Source organism: Lissotriton helveticus, chromosome 3_1, assembly GCF_964261635.1.
Source record: "Lissotriton helveticus chromosome 3_1, aLisHel1.1, whole genome shotgun sequence".
Taxonomy (NCBI): Eukaryota; Metazoa; Chordata; class Amphibia; order Caudata; family Salamandridae; genus Lissotriton; species Lissotriton helveticus.
This window is the reverse complement of record NC_136061.1, coordinates 1,223,887,931-1,223,905,643: the sequence shown is the minus strand read 5'-3', so window position 1 is coordinate 1,223,905,643 and position 17,713 is coordinate 1,223,887,931.

Below are 17,713 nucleotides of genomic sequence, written 5' to 3'. Positions count from 1 at the left end.
TGTTTTGTTTTTGTTTGTTTTTACCATGGTCGTAATATGCTTTGCTTTTGTAAATGATTTTAGGTAATCATACAATAAAGTATTTCAATTTCAATGTTGACACAATAAAAGATTCTTTGCGGGTGCGGACTACTCATGATTATAAGGCACCCCTACAAACAACAGAGCGAATCTGCGCTCTATGATGGGATCGAATTCTCGATAATATACATTATTGTCCTCATATGTCCAATATGATCTCGTAAATATATATTCATGTAGTTAGAATACACTATAATCATTTAGCAACCTGTGATTTACTTTCTGTTGGTTTAGTTCTATTGAAGTAGAAGGAGCCATGCCTGTTTCGTTTCTCTGTGTGCAAGTGCGGTTTCTCTGAAATCACGTGATTATGCTTTCTGCTCTAAACCATGGCGTCAGCTAAACCATTTACAATTGTATCTAGCTGGTAGCTCAAGGAAGACTCAAGGTCGCACCTGCTTTCCTTGTGGGATGTGCACATTCTAGCTGATCCTGTTCCCGTCCTCCCAGGCCCCAGATAGACAGGGAGGCACCTTCCTGACCTGCCCCCGGAATAGCTTAGGCCTTGGTTGCTACCAATCAATTGTGCCTTATAAGGGTATTCCTCTTGGCTTACTGACAAACTGTGTTTTTCCTATTAGGGTGTCATCTTTAACACATGAAACGTATATATGCTTTGTACTTTGAACATGTTGCCAGTCTCCTCTGCGCACCTTCGAGGTTGTGCAGACGGGGCTCCCCTGTCAGGGTCAGTATTTGATGAATAAACGATTGAACCTTCTCCATTGCCGACTGAATGATTATTTGTCCTTAATTTATATGGGTTATTGGTAAGTGTGACCCGTTAGAATAGATTTTATCCCTTCAGTTGGCGACTCCGCCGGGACTTCGCGATAGGGTCGTCCCCTCCTGTAAACAGGAGTAGCGGGACAAGGAGGAGTTCTGGCCGAGTGGGTGGACAGAAAGAGGATCCTGATTTGAGACACCCGTTTGTGGTATGAAAACAAGCTGTTCCCCTCTCGAGCCCAGTATCCCTCCCAGCTGTTGAAGACCCTACGCCGGAGTCCTAGGGGCTTAACCTGAGAGAAGAGCAGACTGTGTCGGTCTGTTTAAATGTCGGCAGTGGAGAATCCGCAATTGACCTTAGTGCACCAGGTGAGTGATATTTGAAATTGAATTGGATAAGAATCGCTTAGAGGAAGTGTTTCTTTTTGGATAACAGTTAACTGTCTTTGTTTGAAGGTGGCCGGGGAAGCCGGACCACGAGGGAATCTGGGGATCTATCGTTGTGGCGAAGGGGCTGCACGAGTAGAGACCTCACGAACTTGTTTGGTGATTAATTGAGACTACCTCTGATGCCTTAGCAGAGTACGGTGTTGCTCGCTTGGCCGAATTCTCTCCGGGAAAGCTCTGGGAGCAACTGGGTAAGCTAGGGGTCTGGAGACGTGTCCAGATACCCGGCCCAACCAGAACAGGACCATGGGATGGCCTGTGAGAGAGTTTGTGGTTCGCCTATCTGAGGGTCTCGGAGCACTCTAACGATTGTTCTCTTTTGTGATATCTGTTGGTCTGGAATTCCTTTGAATCGATTCCCCGAACAGGGGTCGACGGGCTCTGTTCGTATTTGAAGACGTCATTTGCATTTGAATAGGTTTCGAGAAATAATTGCCTTGCACTGTTTTACAGCACTTTATTGTGACGATTGTATGAGTGGGTGATATGAAAGGACGCGTCCGAATACGTATGTGTTGTTGTGATTTTATGTAAGAAGAGCGAGTAAAATTAAGTATAATGCCGTGTTTTAGTAAAATATATTTTGGGTGCTGCTGTCGGAGAGGTACACGGCTCGAAGAAAGACAGCCTGCCCCTCCCGAAGGCAGCCCCAGTTTCAATATGTACAGCAAACATGGTTTACAGCCAATTCTGTTTAATACCCTTTGGAACAAATACACCAAAGATAATTCGGATTTACAATGGCCTCTCACGGGGTCTTTTGATGAGAAAAAGATTAATTATATACAGAATAAACTGTTTATGAAAAAAAGTCGTCAGTCAATGTTTGATTCCTTGAACTTATGGTTAAAGGAGGCAAAAAGACGACGAATTAGGGAGGAGAAGCTGGGGAAGATGAAAGCGGGTCAGACGGTCACACAGAAAGCAATAGCATATGATAAGGAAAAGGTGGAAAAGAATATTGAACGGATGGATAGGCAGTTTCGGATGGAAACTGATAAAAGCTATGTGGCTAGACCGGAGACGGGAGATGAATTAGAAGAAGTGCTGGAAACTCGACCACCTCCCCCTTATGCCCCACAAGGCCTGTATCCGTCCGTGCCTGTGGTACGAGTCGATCAAGCGGGTGCTGTGGCAACCGCCCGACCATCGTCGGGAATGATCGCTACGGCCCCCGTTGGCAGATCGGGATCCGATATTCCGGTTTCCCCGTCTTCTCTTAGACCAACTACCTCACCCTTATTATCCCTTCGGCCGGACGCGGCTGTCCCTTCTCCCTTGCACCCTGTATTTCTTTCTCCTCCGACTCCGACCTCTTTAGATCTTCGAAATATGGTTGGTCCCGGTGCCACACCCAAGTGACCGATGTCTGACCCGAGTGATCAACGAGCTTTCACTCGGTCGCTGCTGGGACAGGAGGAGAGAAGAGCTATTATAATTCAGGCATCCCAATGGATGCGGAATCCTATTTATACTTTGGAAGATATTTGGCGTACTATGAAGGATTTTGAACCCGTTGCACAACAATTGGCTTTAGAGAGCATGGCGATCCGATAGATCTCACTATGGGAACAGTGTTTCGAGGAAGGATTACCTCCTCAGATACTGCGTGACATCAGGGATCATGCTCGTAAATTCCATCTCCAAATTGAGGAAGTGTATCAGAATGTAAACACCCTTTTGCATTATAGGGAAAGGATGCATCGAAAGAGCTCTGAATGGGGAGCGCAGCACCCCATGAGAGAGGTGCATCCCCTCTTTTTCCCTGAAGTACCGGAATTAAAGGATGCTAATAATGTGGTAAATAGAGCACGTGTGGACGCTAGGCTTCAGGAGCAATGGGTTTACACCCCTTGGAAACGAAGCAAGGTCCTCACGCTAAAAGCTCAGCTCCCTGACCCCCGTAAAAATCCTACAGCCTATTACAAAGAATTGACCGAGGCAGCCAATTCCGCTATCATGACTATAGCTGATATCGAGCTATTTTTTGGTCTTCTAATCCCGGTTGATATTTGGAGACAGATACATGATACGGACCATATCCCCAATTTAGGAGGAACATGGGACCAATTGAAAAATTGGGATAAGGAACGAAAGCCAGGTGAGAAGCCTCGGGATGAAATATTGGCCATACCCGATAAAATTGTCACATATATGAAAACCCTTTTGCCTCCCAGGAAAGTGGATTGGGATAAATTAACGGCATGTAGACAGAAAAAGGATGAAAGTGTGTCTGACTTCTTTACTCGGTTCGAGAAAGTGTTCATAGATTTCAGTGGACAGGATCTCTCTACAGAGAGGGGAATTCGATTATTCGTGAATAGATTTGTCACCAATCTACTCCCGGAGGTTATGTCTTGTCTTCAGTCGTCTGAAAGTACGTGGACTACGGCTGCACCATCTGTCATTCTTAGTAAGGCTCAATATTATGAACATCGCGAGAACGAGAGTAAGGACAGATCAGAGAAGAAGACTAAGGATCTAAAAACAAGGGTACTATTGCAACAAGTTAGCACAGGGCAAATGTCAGGACGAGGAGTGCGGGGCTCATTTCAAAGGGGCCAGATGGCGGGAAGAGGTAGAGGAGGCCCTCCGAATATTGGTATAAACCAATGTTCCTATTGTAAGGAGGAGGGACATTGGAGAGTGGATTGCCCTTTGCTACAAGGAGGAAACGGACCCAGTAGAGGTCGAGGAAGAGGTCGAGGGAATGTAGATCGAAACAGCATGAAAAGGGAGGAATCACAGCATGAGGGTTTCCGTAAGAACCACTTTGATGACCCTCAGAATAGACAGTACTACAATGGGAGTTATCAGAATGACAGGTACGAGGACCGAGATTACGCATGAGACAGCCAAGGACAGAGCGGGGGCCGTATTACAGTACGAGTGGACCAAGAGGGACCTTATGTAGAAGGAGAACTATTGGGAACATCAGGGAAGTTTTTAGTGGATACTGGAGCGATGAGTAGTTCAGTCGCCCAGACACTGGTCCCAGGGGCAGCTCTGTCTGGCCAAAATAATGTATCAGTCGGATTCTCTGGAATACCGGTAGTTAGCCCCGTTTCAAAACCTCTGCCTTTTACGATTGGTCCCATTTCTATGCATACCCCTTTTCTCCTCATTTCTAATTGTGGAGAGAATTTGTTAGGTTTGGATATCTTAAAGAAACTCCATGCACGGATTTACTGTTCTCCTGATGGTGTTTTTCTTACAATGCAGAAACCGCCCATAGAGACGGCTCAGTATTTCGCTAAAAACAAGCCCTTGCCTCCTGATTTCTCTACCATTCCCCCGACCTTGTGGGCGACAGGGGACACCGATGGTGGTCTGTTAAGAATAGCCCTGTGTCAATCACCGTGAAACCAAACGCACAGATGCCCCGCATTCCACAGTATAAAGTTTCACCAGAAGGTGAACAAGCCTTGCTACATATTATCCGTGACCTCATTGACAAAGGGGTGGTGGAGGAAACAGCTGCGAATGTCTGTAATAGTCCAATTTTGCCGATTCTCAAAAAGACTCCAATTAATGGTGCCCCGGATTATAAATCCGCATATCGTTTTGTGATTGACCTCCGAGCGGTCAATAAAATAGTAGTCCCTCAATACCCAGTGGTACCGGATATCACGACGATCCTTACTATGATTCCTACTATAGCTCGATACTTTTCTGTAATCGATTTGAAGAACGCTTTCTTTAGCATCCCTATTCATCCTGATAGCAGACATATCTTCGGATTCTCATTAGGAGGACGAAGATTCAGATTTACGCGCGCACCTCAAGGCTATACAGAAAGTCCTAGTATATATAGCCAGGCCTTGAAGGCAGTATTGGATGAACTAATTCTGCCCACCGGTAATGCGATCATTCAATATGTGGACGACATTCTGGTGGCCTCCGATACGGAAGATGGTTGCAGGGATGCGACTGTGAAATTGTTACATCATTTGGCTAAAAAAGGAAATAAAGTCTCCCTTTCCAAATTTCAATATTGTCGACAGGAAGTGACCTACTTCGGCCACTTACTGTGGAAAGCGGGGAGAAGACTAACATCAGAACCAATATCTGTGATCACTAACATGTCTGTACCATGTACTCAACGTGATGTTCGTGCTTTTCGTGGCATAAGCTCTTACTGTCGCCAATGGATTCCTAACTATTCACTCCTCTCTAAACCCTTGTTATATTTGACTACTAAAGATGTGCATGAACCCCTACCCTGGACGGATGAATGTCAAGAAGCCTTTGATTCTTTGAAATCTGCTTTGTGTTCTGCTCCTGTCTTGGGTACCCCGGATTACCGGAAGCCTTTTTCACTTTATGTGAACGAGGTGGATGATTGTTCCTTTTCAGTATTAACTCAGGATTTTGGGGGGAAACAGAGACCCTGTGCCTTTTTCTCATCAGTACTGGACATGGTTGCACAAGCCCTTCCCAGTTGTCTGAGGGCCACTGCGGCGGTAGCGGTGGCCATCCGACAATCAGAGGGGATAGTGCTGAACACCGATCTCACAGTCATGGTACCACATGCTGTGGATATTCTGTTAAATAAAACGAAAACCCAGCACCTTACGAGTGCTCGCTTGACAGAATATGAGCTGGCATTGTTTGCACCCCACATTACGATTAAGAGATGTGCTACATTGAATCCAGCAACACTCTTACCTCTCCCTTCTAATGATAAAAAGGATGATATCCATGATTGTATATTTAGAACTGAAGAAGAAACAAAAGGGCGTGTAGATCTTACAGACATTCCTTTACCAGACCCCCAAGGAAAATTGTATGTTGATGGTTCCTGTTTTAAATTACCAGATGGAACTGCAACAGCTGCGTATGCTATTACGACTTTGAAAACGGTAGAAGAAACTGCTAGGATTTCACACCATTCAGCCCAGGCCGCTGAACTAATAGCTTTGTTACGAGCATGTGAAATTAGCAAAGGATTGAGAGTAAACATTTACACGGATAGCCAGTACGCCTTTGGCGTTGCCCATAGTTTTGGGAGACTGTGGAGGGAAAGGGGTTTCTTTACCACGCATGGCCAAAACATTCAACATGGTCCTTTAATTGATCGTTTGTTGTTGGCATTGACACTACCAGATCAAGTGGCCATTGTCAAATGTAGCGCCCATCAGAAAATAGTTGATTCCACAGGGAAGGGAAATGCTTATGCTGACTCAGTAGCGAAGGAGACAGCCCGGACTAAAATGACTCCCATGTTTCCTAGTACTTCAGCACGGTGGGTGGCGGAAACATCTGTATTTGATAATACAATAGAAAGTGTAAGAGAATTGCAGAAGGAAGCCACCATAGATGAGGCACAGAAATGGGAGCAGGAAGTAGGGAAACTAGACAAGAATGAATGTTGGATAGATCAAACTGAGAGACAGCGTTGGTTACTCCCTAATGCATTGGTATATGCTATAGTGACCATGGCCCATGGCCCGGCACACATAGGAGCAAAAGGTATTTGTGCTGTATTAGACCCTGTCTGGAGCAACCCAAATATTTCCAAAACAGCCGTAAAGGTGGTCAAATATTGCCCAGTGTGTTTACGCTATAACTCGGGAGGCAGAGAGTCCGTCCTGAGTGGCAATTCGTATTTGTATATTTAGAATTTCAACACCCGGTACGGAAGTTGTTAGGAACTACTGCTGCCCCAGAAGAGCATCTCTTCTACTCTTTGCCCCCTCATAAGGCTAGACATAGAGAAACTTATATGAAAAATGCATTCATAGAAATGTTGCATCAGACCCATTCTACTACGAATAAGACGAACTGTTGGGTGTGTGGATTACTCCCTTCAGTTATGCACCAGCACAAACTGTTTATTTCACTAAGGATGTCTTATTTAGCCAGTTGTGAAGCTTGGTTCCAATTGTTATCCTTGATGTATTCTCATTATGTAGCTGAACCAAAAATATATACTGAAAACGACTATGAAGCTATCTTAAAGTATATAGAAGAACATCAGGGATTTGATGCAGCTGGAAATGGATGGGAAGGATCCTTGGATCCTAATGCTGGTATAAATTTATATACTGATTATAAAAATGTTACTTGGCTAATGGAAGAGATGCAGGATTTTGAACTTTTTAATGATACTATGTATTTTCAGCATTTTAAAGAAAGAAATGTCACAAATGACAAAGCCTTACCGATCCCTATCATTAATACTACCTCCCCCTTTTGCATACAAGGAAGAGGTCATGTTAAGGTAGGCAGGAGTAGATGTAATTACACCTACACGCTACAAGTATACAGTACCCCACCTATGATTACCCCACCAGATGTTTATTTTGTTTGTGGTGAGAATGCCTACACATGGCTTCCCCGGGGATGGGCAGGAAGCTGTTATCTTTCGTTTCTCTATCCCCCTGTATATATTGCCCCTCCCGACTATCACAGAACTCATCAGTTGATACAAAAGGAGGTAGTAGTGAGCCGGACTGTTAGGAGCTATGATCTTGATGGCACTGACCAAACAGATACTTCCTTACAACAATTCGAAGACTTTGCGAAGGGACTTACTCCCTTTTGGGGGCCCATATTTAATAGTTGCAGTATAAGACGTTTGTCCAGGTAAGTTGAGAATGTGGTCCAGACCACTACTGGAATCTTAACTAACATCACCGTAGAGCTTGCTGCGATGAGGCTTGTTTCGCTTCAGAACCGGATGGTTCTTGACGTCATCCTCGCAGATAGGGGAGGAGCCTGTCGTGTGATCGGCAGCTCTTGCTGCGTGTTTATTCCAGATTCGGCCCCCACTATTCATTTGGCCATACAGAAGCTACATCGATTAGCCAGTGAGGCCCATGTGGACAATGGCACTTGGTCCCTTAGCAGTTGGTTCTGGGGTCTCTTAACTACCTGGGGTTGGAAGATATTTATGGTCCTGGCAGGGGCCTTTGGAGTAATATTTACGTGTTGCCTGTGTCTCCAATGTGGCCCGGCCTGTTGCTCGTTTTGTGCATAGCAATTTTCTCGCCAAGTCAAAGTAGAAAAGCAGATGATTCAAAAGGAAGTATCAGATCTTATGCAGATAGATGAAGGGGTTTTTGTAGAATAAAATCATGTGTATTGGCCATATTAGGCCAAAAGGGCCGTCTGATGGGATCGAATTCTCGATAATATACATTATTGTCCTCATATGTCCAATATGATCTCGTAAATATATATTCATGTAGTTAGAATACACTATAATCATTTAGCAACCTATGATTTACTTTCTGTTGGTTTAGTTCTATTGAAGTAGAAGGAGCCATGCCTGTTTCGTTTCTCTGTGTGCAAGTGCGGTTTCTCTGAAATCACGTGATTATGCTTTCTGCTCTAAACCATGGCGTCAGCTAAACCATTTACAATTGTATCTAGCTGGTAGCTCAAGGAAGACTCAAGGTCGCACCTGCTTTCCTTGTGGGATGCGCACATTCTAGCTGATCCTGTTCCCGTCCTCCCAGGCTCCAGATAGACAGGGAGGCACCTCCCTGACCTGCCCCCGGAATAGCTTAGGCCTAGGTTGCTACCAATCAATTGTGCCTTATATGGGTATTCCTCTTGGCCTACTGACAAACTGTGTTTTTCCTTTTAGGGTGTCATCTTTAACACATGAAACGTATATATGCTTTGTACTTTGAACATGTTGCCAGTCTCCTCTGCGCACCTTCGAGGTTGCGCAGACTGGGGCCCCCCTGTCAGGGTCTGTATTTGATGAATAAACGATTGAACCTTCTCCATTGCTGACTGAATAATTATTTGTCCTTAATTGTATATGGGTTATTGGTAAGTGTGACCCGTTAGAATAGATTTTATCCCTTCACTCTATCATGTAAAAGCACTTTACCAAATGCCTTACCATCAGCATCCAATAGGGATATTAGTCTATCATTTTGAGCTGTGGTACCCCTTTTTGTGTATTGGATGCAGGATGGAGCCTTTCCATGAGTCCGGAATGGATGACGATACAATGCATTCATTAAACAGGCTAAGCATAGAGGAGCCCAAAACATCTGATCTTCCCTGAAGACGCACCCTGGGAGGCCGTTTGGGCCAGGGGCCCCGTCTTTATGAATTCTCATCAGGATGCATAACCTCTTCCTTTTCAGATACTTGAGAAATTAAGGGGTTTTCTGTACTAAAGGTTGGAGATACTGGTCACAGAATTTGCTTAATGGTTTTAGTAAACACACAAAGGCATCAATCCCCCTCCAGGGAGAACTATCTTCTCTGGCATTGGTTCCTTACTAGAACCTTTAAGGAAATTCTGAAACCATTACCTCCAGCCCTTGTTCCAGAAAATCCCTTCATTTCTCAAGGACACCAGGGACATTCTCAACTTACTGGCAGATGTGAACAATCAACACAAAATTGATCTCCTTATGACTCTCGATAGAGAGGTGTTGTACACAAACATCCCACAGGAGGCCACCATTGAGGTCATCGAAGCTTGCCTGAGAGCAGAAGCGTGGCCTACTGTGACACCCAACGATTTAATTATTGAATGTGCCATGATGGCACTATAGAACAGCTTCTTCAAGTTCAAAACCAATATGCACCATAAGATACCAGGAACATCTATGGCAGCACATTAGCCCCGAGCCTGGCCTCCCTCTACATGGTATACTTTGAGGAGCAACACATTTTTCCTGATACCAATCCCTTCATGGAGAATATACTTACTGGAGATGATACATTGATGACATTTTGGTCGTTTGGAAGGGGGGGCTACGTGAGGTGTCAGGAGTTTGGGGTTGGATTAACACATTTAACCCTTACCTGAAGTTCACTCAATCATCCTCCATGAGTGAAATACCATTCCAAGACTTACCTATCAATATGGAGAATGGACAACCTTGTACAAAGACCTACAAGAAGAGAACTGACTTTAACAGCATCCTGTTATTTGACAGTCATCACCCAAAAACTCTAAAGGATAATGTGCTGTATGGACACTTCCTCTGACTTCGTAGAAACTGTAACTTACTAAAGGATTACGACGCACAAGCAAAATCAGTAAGTAGGGACCTATCTGACAGACTCTATCCTACTAAAGTATTAAATAAGCTGAGAAGAGAGCCCAGAATAAAAACCAAAAAGCCCTCTTAGAGACCAACACAAGACCTACGGAAAATGTATCACCACCTTTACCCCTACACTCAGACAAGAACAAGTGGATTATTGTGAAGCATTAGGACATTGGGAACACTGATCCATGTAGATTCCACAACCACAGTTTTCCTTCAGTGGACCCATAATTTGAAAGATCTCTTGGTACACACCAGACCACGCATAAGACAGACCCACACACGAAACACCCTATGCTCCCTCCCACCCGCTACAGGACACTACCATGTGTTCATTGACCCAGCAGTCCAAGGAGATCAAACTAGTCCCACATTTCACTTGGACACATAAATATCACAGCAAAACGTGAAACTGTGCCTATCTGATCACGTGTACTTGTAATCTCCATTATGTGGGAATGGTGTTGAGGACTGTCAAGATAAGGATCATGGAACACAGGAACACGATCCATTGTGGAGGCAATACCACCAAGATGTGCAACCACATCTGTGACCTCAGACATTCACCTGATGATCTCAAATGGACCGCTTTGGAAGCCAATCAAATGTGGAGTACAGCTAGTCTTTTCAAAAGAGACCAATGCAGGGTTTTCCATCATGTCACCAACAAGACAGGCCTCAATGATGAGATCCCTTGGTGCGTAGTTTAACTTAATATAATCACAATTTGAGAACCGTGGTCATGCGAACCAGAAACACATTCATGACCACCCCTCCATATGGGATTCCAGTCACTTCAGGCACCCTTGCTTTTAGTGCACCATCTGCTATGGAGCCTCAAACGATCCCTTTTGGATCCCAGAACTCCGTATCCCAACTAAGGCCACCACATTATTATGGCACCCCTTGGACACCTTCTTCACGGAGATATATGTCTCTCACATTATCTGTGCATCTAAAACACATTACCTTTGAACTTCAATATGAATCACCCACGGATCCATACCTTATTAACAGCCTAGCATTGTTACACACCAGTCATGGCAACAATATTGATGAGAGCTCTTTTATGTGTCCTGGGATACAAACAATCATTACCAACAACCATATTATAAGCTCGCAATCACTGTAACTCTAACTCACAACAGGCGCTTTTTACATCACCCTACCATTGTTGAAAAGATGACACATGTAACTTCAAGGACATTTATCCCCATGGCGTGTCCCTAAACACTGCTTAGTCTTGTTATATGTCTTGTTATATACCTCTAGACATGCGTTACCATAGCTTAATTATATAAATTTCAAAGCCTGAGTTGCACACTTAAAGATGGCTGCTATTCTGAGATTGGTTCTGGGTGGCACCTTCCGTGTCCCACACCGACCTTCATTGCGATCTCGTGGTACATTGCCTAATCACGCCACAACCCTGGGCCTGCATACAATGAGCCTAATGCCGATTTCTGGAATCACACGGCACACCTGCTGTAGATTTCCGAGTGTCTTTAAAAAGGACCGCCTACCCTTCTGTCGCGATCCGGGTGAGCGGAAGAGGGTAGGTCCTTTGCACTCCAAGCTCAGGAACCATGTGAGTAAGATTTGTTTAGTCACGGTCCCAGTTCTTGCTGTCATGCTTGGCTCATCTGCTGATGTAAATCTCTATACATATTTGACCCTGACTGCTATAATTTTTATCTTTTGTTAGCAGCTGTGCGCTAAGCTCTGTTCTGACCAGTTGGGATGATTTTAACTGATTCATATAGTAAAATCCCATTCTCAAACCTAAATGTATTACTCACGTGGCGATTCACTGTGTGACACCTGCACATGTTTTTATTTAAATGTTGTGTGTAGCTTGTCTGTTCACATATTTTACTGCATTATGTACGTCAGTTTGTCTGTAATTTACCTCACAATTTTCGGCAACTACACAGTGTCAACCACCGCATGTGCATGTCTAGCATTGGAGACAGTCTTTTAGCGTTTCCAGGGATATTGCTCCCAATGACATATCATACAACATATGCTCATTCTAAACTGATTTGTTTTTCTTGCACTATTTCTATTTTTAAGTTGGGAAATCAAATCTTATTATCCTTGAAACAGGTTTTTCACCTTTGAGGAATAACTACACTACACATCACAGTATAGGTGTTGGGCTGGTTTCATCACCTCCCTTGTTTGGTACAGAAGAAGCACCATTGATCCGCGCTGGACTGCTGGGTGCAAAACATGTTGACCTGACTACACTGCACCCACTAGTCACGAGCTACTTGGGCAGAGTACGCCCCCACCGTAGCTCCCAATTCATTTTTTGTATTTTAATCTTGCCAGGACAACCATTAAATGAAAATATTTTTCTGGAATCTCTTAGACAAATGTATTTGTTTTCCTCACTCCCCTACATACGATCATGCAACACTTTTAGGACGCCCTCACGCTTACACCCTTCATCATGCGGCATAAATAACAAAAGATTTCCTCAAAAGCGACCCTTCGTAGGGCCCGTAGGGCATTGCAGTACTGTCCCAACGAGGAGCAATGCCCAATGATGAAGCATGGCATCCCTAGGGGTGTGTCAGGGCAACAAGAAATTATCCATAGGATTCCCCTCCCTACATTCGTCCACCTTTAGTCCGTCTCCTTTTGTATCTCTTTCAGCAGGAACAATACCTCCCTGGTTGAATTAAAGGCTCTGTGTTTTTCCCATCCTTACAATGGATGTGACCACCCATCTCTTGTGAGGTCTGTTGAAAGCCACGCCCAGTCGGACATTACTGTTCTTGTTTGTCCTATAGGTGCTGTTGCTGTCACCTGTGCCACTAGTCAGGTGTACTGTGATCTTTTTTCCCAAGGCAAGGGTTTTGCCTGTTTTAGTCCTCTCAGGATACTGCTTGCTACTTTATGTTTCGCCGGAGAATATTGTCTCTTGGATAGTACATGGGGTATTTTACAGTCGATAGGTTATTAATAAGTATGCCCCATTCTTTGAATAGTTTGCTTTCTGCAATGATGCTTTGCGCATCAGTACTATTGGACCACTTCATTAATGTGGACTCTTTGTGGCTAATCCAGCCACAGTTTTTGAATTTCACTGACGTTTGATGCACCAATGTAAGATAAGAGAGAGAGGGTATGTTGTGTAAGGGATGTATGATGTTTGACCTGTTTAGAATGTCCCAAGATCCTTTCGTCTTAAATTCTGGAGTGAAAATCAAAGCTGTAGGTACGGTGCCAGCAGGAGATCCTCGTTTTTTTTCCAAATTCATTTAAGAGTGGTGGAAGGCTGTTTGCTCTTACGTTTTTATGGGTGTGCTTGAGAGGTTGTCTCTGGCCCTGCTCATACTGAGAAATCACAGCCGGGCTGAATGAGCTTGCCACCGCATGTCTATTCGAGCTGCTGGAGCAATGTATGCAACAGTTTGTTGGCCGTTCATGGTGTGATTATAGCAGTTCCTGCTTGGGGTGCACATTTTGAAATATTGGAACCCTGGTACATCTCCACTGCCCTGGTTGGGTCATTCCACTGCAACACAGGTTGGTGAATCCCTGGCCTGGTTTTTGCCAGCATCTACTGCTGTAACCAGGGATATACCTTGGGGCACACTTGGGCATTCAAATTGGTAGCTTGTTTGCTCAACAGCGCTTCCGGTGATCACTCCATTGACAGCCTGTGAGTAGGTTTTGATGTCTGCGTGCGGTGCCATTGTCTGCATGTAGCTTTCCTTCTTCCCGTGTGTCTCCCAGAGCAAGTTTGATTCAGTGCTTGCCTGTACGGGTGTCCTTTTCTGCCGAATCAGCGGCTTGTTTGATTTGTGAAGGCTGATTGGATAAGAAATATGTTGCTGTTTTTTTGTTCAAAGATAGGACAGATCTCCAGCCCCACAGGGCCTTTTTCTTTTGCATTGTTGCCAACCTTCTCCAAATTGTTTATTGCTGGTGTTTTGAATGATACTACTTTGTGCACATTGTGACTCATTCTATACTTTCCTTTAGATTTTTTGTGTAATTTCCTTAGTTTTATCTTTTGACGTCGTTTAACAGTGTTTGTGCCCTTGTGGCCTCTGCTGGCATGCCACTTGTCTGGCTTACACTCAATGGCACATATTCTATATGATCTTCAGAGCTGATGTTGTTAAGCTCCTGTTCCTCCTGTAGCTCATGCTCAATTTCCTCAATAGGCGAAATTGTATTATTATCTTTATGCGTCCTGTTATTGATGTTGCTTTGTGTTCCACCGCTTGTGGACTCCTGAGTACCAAGGGCCGCATGTGCTTCATGGTCTATAGTTCTACAGTTATCGATAGCTCTTTTTTTAGGTCTCGCGCCTAGCGTTGCAGTGCGCAACATTGTCGCGCAGCAAGAGACCTCATGTAAAGGGCTTCTGAAAGCTGACCACACGCTTGTGAGTGTACTTTTGTTTTCGTCAGCTGCTATTGGCTTTTGCGCGTGTCTTTGTAAAAAAGACAGCACGACATTAGTGAAAGGCGTGTGCATGTCCCATATTCTTTAGAAATGTAACCGCCCATGTCCTATTAGTGTCTGTTACGCGCAGCAGCGGCATCTGACCTAATAATAAACATGTGTTTCTAATTAGCGCGCGTTCGCTTTGCTGCCGCACTTATCCTCGCCCCTGCTCCTCTGTGGTGCGCGCGCACTACTGGTTTCGATTCGCTCCTCTCACAAGCCTCCTGCACAGCAGTGAACATGTTGCTGTGATTTAAAGTTCCAACCAACGCAGTTCGCCTTATTTAGGTGCTTGTTGGCAAAGCGTTTGACTTCCAAATGATTAAGGACTGGTGTCACTGTATTAAAAGTACTACCGGCTTATGTTTCTTTCCTGGCAAGTACTGGTTCTTAAAAGTTCGCTCTGCTATTGGAAAGTGGCAGAAGTGCTGGGTGTTAGGTTTGCTATATGGTGCGATTGTTGTGGAGGTGCACTTTTGGAGAGGTGGCCAGGGCACTGCAAACACCGCTAGTAGCGCTGCAGGCTCGGGGTTGTGACGCTGCTCTGCTGTCAGCAGATGGGCACACTGTGAGTTGTACCAACAGAGTTCCGAGTTTTGTTTCCTCAGCGATGCCTAGTGCGGCCCACCGAATCCACCCGGTGCCATAATTACATCGCTACCCCCACCCCCCGCCCAGACAAACTGAGGCCATAATCTTTTTAACCCTTGCCTCGTTTACCAGTGAAAGACCCAGTTTACGTGTGTTGTGGTGAGTTTTGCCTCTAAGTGTGTAGGAGAGATTGGCGAATGTGTGAAAAGAAGGGCAACCGTGGAGGGCAGGTGTGTGATGGAGCTATAGAAGAGGAATCAGCTTGAGTGTGTGAGAGGGAGCACGAGCAAGGGCGAAATGCATGTGCGTGGGAGAGAAATACATGCGTGTGTGTGAGAGAGTAGCGAGTGCGTGGGAGAGAACGTTGGGACAGAGTGTGACTGCTGCTGAGTATGGGAGATAGAGCAGTGAGTGAATTTATATTTGATTGATAAATAAGATCCAGTGACAATGATGTATTAAGAAAGTAAAGTTGTAATGTGTGTGTAGTATTCCATGTTAGAATTGTTATTGTACATTTCTACTGTAACATTCTCTGTGTGTTCAATAGAACAGTCTCTACTGGTATTCTGCTGAAGGTGGTTGTTCAAGCTGTCTCTCTCAATAAACTTCTCAACTTCTACTTGGCCTGTCTAAGCTATTTACTTCATAAATTTGGCGACGATCGGGATCTATGATCTGGAAGGTCTAGAAAAGAACCACGCGCTTCCAAGGATTTTTTTTTGAAGAAGTCAAGAGATAGAGACAGCGTTCGCCTTCACAACTCAAAGAAATTCAAGGTATTGTTTTTTTTCTTTGATGTGTGTATAGAGATTGCACCAGCGGCAGCCTGTTCTGTTTATGTGCTTTGATTGCACCAGCGGGAGTTAAACTTCAACCGTGGTTCATTTTTTTTTGCTCTCCCTTCTCTTCATTCCCTTACACGGAAGAATTTTGGATTTTGGTGTAACGCTGTTCCTTTGGGGCGTAAAACTAGCGAAAGCGCTTTGGTTTAGTTTTAACCTTCTACTTTTTCACCGCGCTATTAACTTAACTCGCATCATTTGAAATGCATCATTTGAACTCACCGAGGCTTTAGAACGCGCGCTGCTGCCCGCGCCTCTCCAACGCTGGTTTGTAGTGAAGTGTCACCACACGCGTCAGCTTTACAGCGTCACCACACGTATCACGTCTTTACGTGTGCGTTTCAGAGGCCATCTTTGTTAGTCACTGTCTCTACAGCAACAACTACGATCCAGCAAATCAACTCGATACAGCCTTTATTTCCCTTCGTTTTCACTGGAAATTACGATGATTAACAGCGTTTTTAGTTAACAATTTTAACATATAAATTTTGGTACATCGTTTTTAGCCAAGATAAGGCTGTGAAACTTCACATTGGATACCTTATGCTGCATTAACTACTCTTCTTCACAGACTACGGTGACTACCTTTATTATTTTGTGGAACCACTTTTATTGTATGCTTATTGTTTTTTTTCAAAACCTTGAGATTTATGTAAAGATTATAATTCATTTTGTTTTAAGAATGTCAAATAACATTGCTTCACCTACACATTTTCTACCCACAGCTGGAGATCCTAAAGTAGAATGGGATCTTTGGTATCCTACATTTCTGGCTTATGTAGATGTAATTGAAGAGGATGGATGTTCTCCAAAAAGGAAATTGGCTTTACTAAAATACTGTTTAGGTGGTGCAGGACTCAAGGAATTAGAAAACTTACCCCCTGTTGAAAATGTAGGTGCTGGCGATTTAAATATTTTTGAAATTGTAATAAGACAGTTAAGTTTTAGATTCGGAAGAAAAATCAATACTGTAATGGAGAGATTCAAATTTTATTCCAGAGTACAAAAAGAGGATGAATCTATTGAAAATTATGTAGCTGCTTTGCGCACTTTGGCTGGGTCTTGTTCTTTTGAAACTATAAATTTTGAACAAGTCTTAAGGGATCAATTTATGATGCGCACAAAGAGTAAGAAAATCCAGGAACGCCTTTGGATGGGTACCGAGTCTTCTCTCAGTGCCGTGTTAAACATTGCCAAAGGTATTGAACAATCGGAATTGTGCGTGAATGAAATTAGGGGCCAGGATGTCAAAAGTAAGGTAGTGATTCCTGAGGTATCATTAGTAAAAATTTTTAGTAACTATAAGAAAACTTTTGTGCCTCCAAGAAAAGATGTTCCTGGAAGGGAAAACAAATTTTCGGTAAAAAAAAACCAAATTATATGTTACAGATGTGGTGCCAATGATCACGTAGGAAACTACAGAGGTTGTCCTGCTTGGAACAAGATTTGTGTGAAGTGTAAGAGACCGGGTCATTTCAACAAAATGTGTAAATCTTCACAAAAAGTAAATTTTCTGTCTTATGAAGAATG